The sequence below is a fragment of the Coenobita brevimanus genome, chromosome 116 (genome assembly GCF_032717465.1).
Source record: "Coenobita brevimanus isolate Jiangsu-jjx chromosome 116, ASM3271746v2, whole genome shotgun sequence".
Lineage (NCBI taxonomy): Eukaryota > Metazoa > Arthropoda > Malacostraca > Decapoda > Coenobitidae > Coenobita > Coenobita brevimanus.
The window spans coordinates 42932859-42942858 of NC_137069.1; positions in this window are offsets into that span (position 1 = coordinate 42932859).

The window sequence follows — 10000 nt, forward strand, 5'->3', positions numbered from 1 at the left end:
ATGTGGTTAATATTATGTGCTCAGAGGGGTCAGCCTTTTGTTAACCCTTTAGCTGAGAATTACCAAGCATTTTTAACCCATTAGCTGAACATTATGAGCTTAGCATTGGAAGAAAAGAATGTGAAAATTGGGTGAAAACTGTCTCTTGAGAATATAGATTTTTTTTTTTTTTTCCGACATGACCTATTCGACCCGGTTTTGTCTTAGATAATTCATTTATTAAAACATGACTTTTGTTGTCGTTCCTTAACCCCCACGAGCAGACCCAACGACCACAGGGAAGTACTTGTTTCTGTAAGGCTACCCTATAGTTTTAAGTTCAGTACATACATTGTGTAGAGATCCGGCGCCCGCTTGTGGTAGACAGCGCCTTGGTAGGGTCGGGCCAGGGTCCTTCCCACGGCGAGGTGCAGGGAAATATGAAGGGTTTGCCCATTATTTTCCATCACTGCTACTAATGAATAACATCGATGAATAAACGAACCAGGCGCTGGCTTGAATAAACTGCCGAAGACGCGCCTAGTAATGAAGAAATTAATATCGAAGAAAAAAAAAATCGCTTCCCCAGTTTCCAAGATGATATGTTTATGTTAATGATCCCGGTCTAAGTTATTCGCCCGCTGTAAGATGTTAAGGGATAGAAGGGTTGATTTTAGGCCAGTATTTCCTTCCTTTCTTCTCCTTGCTATCCTCAGTTTAAGTAATCGTCATCGGATCGGTATCAGATAGGCATCATCATCATCATCATCATCATCATCCATCTCCATTTTTTTTCCTCTTTTTCATATTCCTCTCATTCATTTATTTCTTGCCCTGTGTTATGTCTTTCCTTCCTTCCATACCTTTCATTTCCTCCCTCTTCTCTCTCACTTTTCTCCTTCCCTTCGTCCTTCATCTTGTCTTTCTCCTTCCTCCGTCCCTCCCTTCTTGGCGATTCTCTATTTTATCTATCAAATAGAAATCTCACTTACTGTATTCAAATCTTCGCTTCCTTTGGATTTTTCTGAACTGGCTTCATTTTCTTTAAGTTGTTTTGGGGGAAGAGGAAAATTGTTTTGAGTTCAGCCATTCTCATCTTTCATTGTGCACATATATAAAATATTTTCTTCGTTTTCTTCCTCTTTTTCTCTCCTCTTTCCTTTCCTTCCTCTTTTTTCGTTCTACCTTCCTTCCCCTTTTCTCTCTTCCTTCCTTCTTCTTTTCTCTTCCTTCCTCCCTCTTTTTTCTTCCTTTCTTCCTTTGTTCTCCCTTCATTCCTCTTCGTAATTCTTCCTCCTTTCCCCCTTCCTCTTTTCTCTTTCCTCCTTTTTCTCTCTTTCTTCCTCCCTCTTTTCTCTTTCTTCCTTTTTCTCTCTTTCTTCCTTCCTCTTCTGTCTTTCTTCTTCATCTTTTCTCTCTTCCTTCCTTCATCTTTTCTCTTTTCCTTCCTCCCTTCCTCTTCTCTCCCCCTCTCTCTTCCTTCGCCTTTCCTCACATAATTTTTATCAGCTCTTTCATACTACCGCATTCTTTCCTTCTCTCTCTCTCTCTCTCTCTCTCTCTCTCTCTCTCACGCTTGTTCTAATGCTGTCCACAGCAAGGAGAGGGCCTACAAAAGGTACCGGAGCCAACCCACCCCTGAATCTCATCTCTTTTTCGTTTCTGCCCTGAATCATGCTAAATCTGTTCCTCTCTCTGCTGAGAATAATTTCATCCGTACTAAATGCTCACAACTCTCTAACTCGAAATCCTCCCACTCCTGGTGCCTTGACAGAAACCTTTCTAACAACTTACATCCTCCTCCTTCCCTCTTCTTTTCTACTCTGATTGCTCTGTAGCAATTTCATCTAATGATAAAGCAGATCTCTTTGCTCAGACTTTCTCCTCCAATTCCACCTTAGACGATTCACGTGCTGTTCCTCCATCACTTCCCCCCTCTGAAAACCTCAAGGCTGACATTAAAATTTTCTTTTCAGCTGATGTATTCTCTGCCATCACTGGCCTCAATACTAACAAGGCATATGGGCCTGATGGAGTCCCTCACTAGTTGTCCTCAAGAACTGTGTTCCTGTGCTTACACCCTGCCTAGATAAACTCTTTTGCCATTGTCTATCAACTTGTACCTTTCCTTCTTACTGAAAGTTTGCTCTCATTCAGCCAGTCCCAAAGAAGGGTGACCATTCCCAACCCTCTAACTATCGTCCAATTGCTTGAACATCCTCTGCCTCAATAGTTTTTGAGTCTGTTCTAAACAAAAAATATTTTAAAGCATCTTTCCCTGTCACAACCTTCTTTTCACTGATCGTCAGTATGAGTTCCGTCAGAGACGCTCCACTGGCTATCTTTTCACGTACCTTTCAGACTCCTGGTCATCCTCCTTTCGGGACTTCGGCAAGAAAGCTTTGCCATTGCACTTGACATCTCAGAGGCTTCTCGATCCATTAGTCTGGCATAAATCTTAAATTTCCAAATTGCCCTCTCATGGTTTCTATCCTTCTATCTGTGCCTTTATCTCTAGCTTCCTTTCTGGTCGTTCTATAGCTGCTGTTGTAGACGGCCACCGTTCTTCTCCTAGATCTATCAACAGTGGTGTTCCTCAACGCTCTGTCCCATCAAGAACTCTCTTTCTTTTTTGGTTCATCAATGACTTTCTAAAGCTGTACATCTAACCCTATCCACTCATACGCTGATGACCCCACCTCTTCACCTGTCCATTCGCTTTCCACAGCCTCCATCTCAGCAGTTACTTCAACAAACAAGGGATGGGGCTATGGCACACCTACTGTCTAACTTGGTTTATATATCTGACTGAGGTAAAACTAATCTTGTGTGTAATGCATCCAAAACTGAGTTCTTACATCTATCAACCCGACATAATCTACCTCAGGAGTACCCTCTAAGTTTTATCAATACCCATGTTTATCCTGCATCATATTTAAACATACTACTACGACGGGCACGTAGCTACCGTCCAGTAACAAACTCTCATCCCATTTTCTGTCCAATTCTCTAATGCAAGAGTTAACCGTTACTCCCAGTCCTTCATGTATGCAACAGGTCAGCTCTTGGAACAGTCTTCCTCTGTCTGTGAATTTCTGTAGTGCCACAAATTTAGTATTCATGTATGTGTTTAGAGGTACTGTAATTTCTAAGTTAGATAAGGTGTAATCTGAATACTAGTCTATAAATTCCTGTCCTAAGTAGTAATTCATATGTTAATGATTGATGTCGGGTTAACTTTATTTTTTGTAAGTATGCATCTCTGTATCTATGCATTGGGTGATGTAGTTGTGGATGTTGAGCTAGCCGGGAATTCCTCCGTCTGGTCGAGTAATGAATAACATATGCGAGGAGTCTTTCTCCTTGTTGTGCTTCAAGTTGTTTGGACGCCAAGTTTAAACCTTAAACAGAGTAATGATGGGTATACAAATCTCTCTGTATCCTAGCTGTGAAATGCTTACTAATGAAGCTGCTAGAACCCAAATATGTAAGATTAACAGTCAAAAAGGACTAAATAATGTCATTTGTGAGGATTTAATAGTCCCGCTTGCCTTAGCCATCACTAGATGGCATAAGCTGCCCCAAATGGTCAAGGCGGGATAGTGGTAAATTCAGTATTTAAATAAGTAAGGATTGAATCCCAAATTTTCTCCCAATCCAATCAAAAGTCCTTGTGTCATGTGTACACTGCTAAATAAATTGTGAAGAGAATTGAAACCCACCATATTTCAAAAACACCACTCCTCATTTGACCTAGCAGTGGCGTCTCATGGCGTACTCTGGAGGCCGCACTTGCTGCTTCACATATCGTGTATAATGGACGTTGGTCTCAGGTGAGCTGTCCACATTTCTCCCTTTCCTCCCCCTTTTCCTTGGTTAATCTCATTACTTGGCATGTGACCATATGATGTAATATTGTTAAAAGCTTAAAGTAGACTTGCTGCCCAGACTTCGTGTATAATGGACGTTGGTTCAGTCCCCAGACACCCGGCGACGTCAGAGTGAGGCAATCGATGGCCTTCCCGTGGTATTGTCCATAGACTCTTACATACACACATTACACTACCCATGAATTATTTTATAAACCAAATGTAGTTGAAATGGTATCATTGATCTATCAAGTGAACTTCTTTTTTTGTAGATAAGGAATAGAAATTTAAAAGTGATGTGATCTTGTAACAGAAAGGCAAAATTCAAATTCATTAATCGTTTTCTTTCTCTTATAGGAATGGGTTAGAAAAATTAGGAGCGTGGAAGGGAACTTAGTGATTGTGAGCAATAATGTGATTTTTGAATTGTACCTCGAGGCTAAACAAGCCCGAGTGATTATGTATTCTTGGTGATTATGTGATTTTGAATTGTTCCTCGAGGCTAAACAAGCCTGAGTGATTATGCATTTTTGGTGATTATGTAGTAATGATGATTATGAACTATTAATAGTTATGAATTGAAAGTGTTTGTGGATTATAGAGAATTGCATGTTGAGAGTATACTATACGGACGAAATAGAACACGAGTAATTATTTTTATTGGTTCGATGCTATGCCAGCCCGAAAAGACAACCCAAGCTCGTAAAAAGGTCCCTGTCTTGAGGCTATTGTCAAGCCCAAGAATAACTGACAAAAAAAAAAGTAAGGTACAATGACCTCAGAAATCGCTTGTATGTACCAAATTGTTTTCGCCTGGTGACAATGTTGTAGGAATGATCACCCAAACCATGGTTTTAATGTACAACCCTTTTTTTTCATATGACTAAAGGTCATGTAATTAAAAATGTCTTTTGATAACCAGTATAGAATTATTAAAGTAGAGTAAAGTATGTCATTTTTATTTGTGTTATACCCAATCAAGGGAATTATGTCCTCTCCTGCCTAACTCATTCCCCTTCCAATTCAAGATTCCTCCGCTTTGGGAACGACGACCACACGTGGTATTGACTTAATCTCGACTTGGCCAAAAACTACAAACGCTACCAAAACCATCTTAAACAATTATCCTTTACCATACCAAGTAAAAACACCAACCTCCTCCCCCTTTTGTTTTACTGAAGTGAATTTTCTATTAACCAAGGAGGGGAGACTAAGTCGAGTACCATTTGTATTATCATTGGGTAAGTTGACCAGTACCAACAACCGGTGAGATTATAAATCCTAACATTACACTGATTGAACAATAACGGTGGAAGTAAATTCATACCGTTACACTGGTGTCAATACCGGTGGGATAAAATGTCAGGCGTTACACTGGTGGCAATAGCGGTGGGATATTCATCGTTCCCCAATTAGTGGCGTTGGTGAGAAAGTGAAGGGAAGTGAATAGCAGGGAGAGTGAGAATGTTAAGGGTAGCATTGTTTGGTCATTCCCAAGTACCTCCGCAACTCTATGTTCAGAACATCCTGGTAGTAAGGAGATTCAAATAGTGTACTAGTGGGTATTACCCCTGGGGAAGGGGGGAAAGAATACTTCCCCAGTATCCCTGCTTGTCGTAAGAGGCGACTAAAGGGGGCCTTTTTATCTCCAGTCTGTCTCCTTACTGTCCTCTTCTGCTCTTCTGTCCTACCTCTCGTCTTGATATTTCCATGTTTCCTCCAAGCTCAGTGCTAATTCTTCACTTTTCCTTCTTTCCTTCCAGCTTAGAATGTTAAGGGTTAGGTAATTATATGTTCTCTAGACAAATATTACCCAGAGACAATCATACACAAAACATCATACACTGTCTTGGGCAATACTTCATCGACTTTGGGACGTCACGAGGTATCGTCCTGGACAACGGAGGAGAGTCCAGAAGATTGGAGTCAATAGCCTGATGTGGGCAAGAAAAGAGACCATACAGCCGGGTATCTGTAGGAAACTGAATGCCAAATGGGACGGCCCGTATAAAGTGATCGAAGTGCTGCTAGATGGGAGTGTTTATATCATTGAAAATGTATTTAGTGGCAAAAGAATACAAAGGGCTGCTGAAAAGGTAAAACCATATTTCGGTATCGAGGAATGGCTCTTAGAACCAGTGCAACAGGAGCTCGCCCCGGAGCCTGAAGATGAGCGATTACCACCGCGAGTGAGGAATGCCCCTCGGAGGCTAATAGAGGAGTGTTAGCTAGAAAAGTATAGATAAGTGCATGAGACGAATGTTGTGAAACATAACTGCTTAAAGTTGTGTTCCGGGTGGACTCATCCCCGAGGAGTGGGTGTAAAAAGAAAATAAAAAGAGAGAGAAAAGAGTTCCGGTTGGAACCGGGAAGTGCCTTACTTCGAGGGGAGTAATTAATCCCCTCACCTTACAGTTAGCACGGTTTGTGAGGTAGTGGAGTCTTCAGGACAGAATGAGGGCTCACCTTTTTGCGGGCGGAAAGCTGGAAACAAAAGAATAGAGTGAATGCGAATGCGAATGGAAGAGTGGAAGGAAGCACCTCCCGTGGTGATCTCACTCTCGAGAGACCCTGTCGAGCTCATTTGAGCGACAAGCTATCCTCCAAAACCTGAGGCTGACTGGGGCATAAATTCCCTCATAACATCACGTGTAAGGAGTGATCATACCTCATAATGAAGTGAGTAAGCGACCTTCTGAGGTACGCATCAGGTGTTTAATGTGGACCGACAGGTGCCACCGATTGTGGGGATAAGTATTCCAATTGAAAGTGATCATAGCAGTTATAAGAGTAACAACATTCCATCCATGCACATGTCATAGATGATTGACTTGGGTAAAATTTGTTTTCCGAACGTGGGAGCCGCGTAGTGCCACAAATTTAGTATTCATGTATGTGTTTAGAGGTACTGTAATTTCTAAGTTAGATAGGGTGTAATCTGAATACTAGTCTATAAATTCCTGTCCTAAGTAGTAATTCATATGTTAATGATTGATGTCGGGTTAACTTTATTTTTGTAAGTATGCATCTCTGTATCTATGCATTGGGTGATGTAGTTGTGGATGTTGAGCTACGGGAATTCCTCCGTCTGGTCGAGTAATGAATAACATATGCGAGGAGTCTTTCTCCTTGTTGTGCGTCGTTGTTGGACGCCAAGTTTAAACCTTAAACAGAGTAATGATGGGTATACAAATCTCTCTGTATCCTAGCTGTGAAATGCTTACTAATGAAGCTGCTAGAACCCAAATATGTAAGATTAACAGTCAAAAAGGACTAAATAATGTCATTTGTGAGGATTTAATAATCCCGCTTGCCTTAGCCGTCACTAGATGGCATAAGCTGCCCCAAATTCAAGGCGGGATAGTGGTAAATTCAGTATTTAAATTAAGTAAGGATTGAATCCCAAATTTTCCCCAATCCAATCAAAAGTCCCTTGCGTCATGTGTACACTGCTAAATAAATTGTGAAGAGAATTGAAACCCACCATATTTCAAAAACACCACCTCATTTGACCTAGCAGTGGCGTCTCTGGCGTACCCGGGAGGCCGCACTTGCTGTTCACACATCGTGTATAATGGACGTTGGTTCAGGTGAGCTGTCCACATTTCTCCTTTCCTCCCCCCTTTTCCTTGGTTAATCCTTACTTGGCATGGACCATATGATGTAATATTGTTAAAAGCTTAAAGTAGACTTGCTGCCCAGACTTCGTGTATAATGGACGTTGGTTCAGTCCCCAGACACCGGCGACGTCAGAGTGAGCACGAGGCCTTCCCGTGGTATTGTCCATAGACTCTTACATACACACATTACACTACCCATGAATTATTTTATAAACCAAATGTAGTTGAAATGGTATCATTGATCTATCAAGTGAACTTCTTTTTTTGTAGATAAGGAATAGAAATTTAAAAGTGATGTGATCTTGTAACGGAAAGGCGAAATTCAAATTCATTAATCGTTTTCTTTCTCTTATAGGAATGGGTTAGAAAAATTAGGAGCGTGGAAGGGAACTTAGTGATTGTGAGCAATAATGTGATTTTTGAATTGTACCTCGAGGCTAAACAAGCCCGAGTGATTATGTATTCTTGGTGATTATGTGATTTTGAATTGTTCCTCGAGGCTAAACAAGCCTGAGTGATTATGCATTTTTGGTGATTATGTAGTAATGATGATTATGAACTATTAATAGTTATGAATTGAAAGTGTTTGTGGATTATAGAGAATTGCATGTTGAGAGTATACTATACGGACGAAATAGAACACGAGTAATTATTTTTATTGGTTCGATGCTATGCCAGCCCGAAAAGACAACCCAAGCTCGTAAAAAGGTACCTGTCTTGAGGCTATTGTCGAGCCCAAGAATAACTGACAAAAAAAAAAGTAAGGTACAATGACCTCAGAAATCGCTTGTATGTACCAAATTGTTTTCGCCTGGTGACAATGTTGTAGGAATGATCACCCAAACCATGGTTTTAATGTACAACCCTTTTTTTTTCATATGACTAAAGGTCATGTAATTAAAAATGTCTTTTGATAACCAGTATAGAATTATTAAAGTAGAGTAAAGTATGTCATTTTTATTTGTGTTATACCCAATCAAGGGAATTATGTCCTCTCCTGCCTAACTCATTCCCCTTCCAATTCAAGATTCCTCCGCTTTGGGAACGACGACCACACGTGGTATTGACTTAATCTCGACTTGGCCAAAAACTACAAACGCTACCAAAACCATCTTAAACAATTATCCTTTACCATACCAAGTAAAAACACCAACCTCCTCCCCCTTTTGTTTTACTGAAGTGAATTTTCTATTAACCAAGGAGGGGAGACTAAGTCGAGTACCATTTGTATTATCATTGGGTAAGTTGACCAGTACCAACAACCGGTAAGATTATAAATCCTAACATTACACTGATTGAACAATAACGGTGGAAGTAAATTCATACCGTTACACTGGTGTCAATACCGGTGGGATAAAATGTCAGGCGTTACATTTCCTGCTTCCTAAGATCTCCAGTCTTTCAAACACAGTGTGTCCAGGCACCTCCAAATGAACGGTTCTTGAATTTGGCTCCCAGTGTTGTTGTTGTTTTTTTTCTTGGAGGGAACAATATCCAGGCTTTTGGCATTTGGTTCCTTTTCCTTGCATTAATATATATATATATATATATATATATATATATATATATATATATATATATATATATATATATATATCTTTCCTCCTCGTCGCCTCTCATTCTCCCCCATCAGTCTCCCATTCCCTCCCTCCCTTCCTCCTCTGCCTCTGCGTAGATATCCACTCTTCCTGTCCTACATTACCACCCACCCACCCAGTCTCTCCTCCCACCTTATCTACCCTTCTTAATATAAATCTTCTCTCCCCTCCCCCTTCCCTAGTCATCTTATACATGTCTCTCTCTCTTTCTTTATCTTGCCCATTTTCCATCCTCCCATGCCTCCTCCCCCTCTCTTTCTTGAATTTTCTTCCAGTCTCTCTCTCTCTCTCTCTCTCTCTCTCTCTCTCTCTCTCTCTCTCTCTCCGTAGATATCCACTCCTCCTCTCCTTTCATTCCCCCCCGTCCCTCCCTCCCTCCCTCTACGTAGATATCCAGTCTTCCTGTCCTACATTCCCTCCCTCCCTCCCTTCCTCCCTGCGTCTCCTCCCGCCTTATGTACCCCTCTTAATACAAATCTTCTCTCCCCTCCCCCTTCCCAAGCCATGTTATATGTGTCTCTCTTTCTTTACCTCTCCCATTTTCCATCCTCCTTTTCCTCCTCCACCTTCTTCCTTTCTCCTCGCATTCTCTCTCTCTCTCTCTCTCTCTCTCTCCGTTTCTCCCTATAATTCCTTTCTTTCACTTTTCTCTCCTGTTTTCTCTCTGCCTACCCTCCTTCTCCTCCTCCTCCTCCTCATCATCATCATCATCATCATCATCATCATCATCATCATCATCATTATCCACCTCTCTTTCTCGACTTTTATCCCTCTCTCTCCTCTCTCCCACTTTATTCCCCTATTTTGTCTCCATTCCTTCTCAGATTCTCTCCCAGTCTTCTCTCCCTCCATTCCCTCCCAGTTTTAGGTTTCTCTTCTCCTTCCTCCCTACCCTACCTACCTCTACCTACCTACCTACCTACCTACCTGCCAA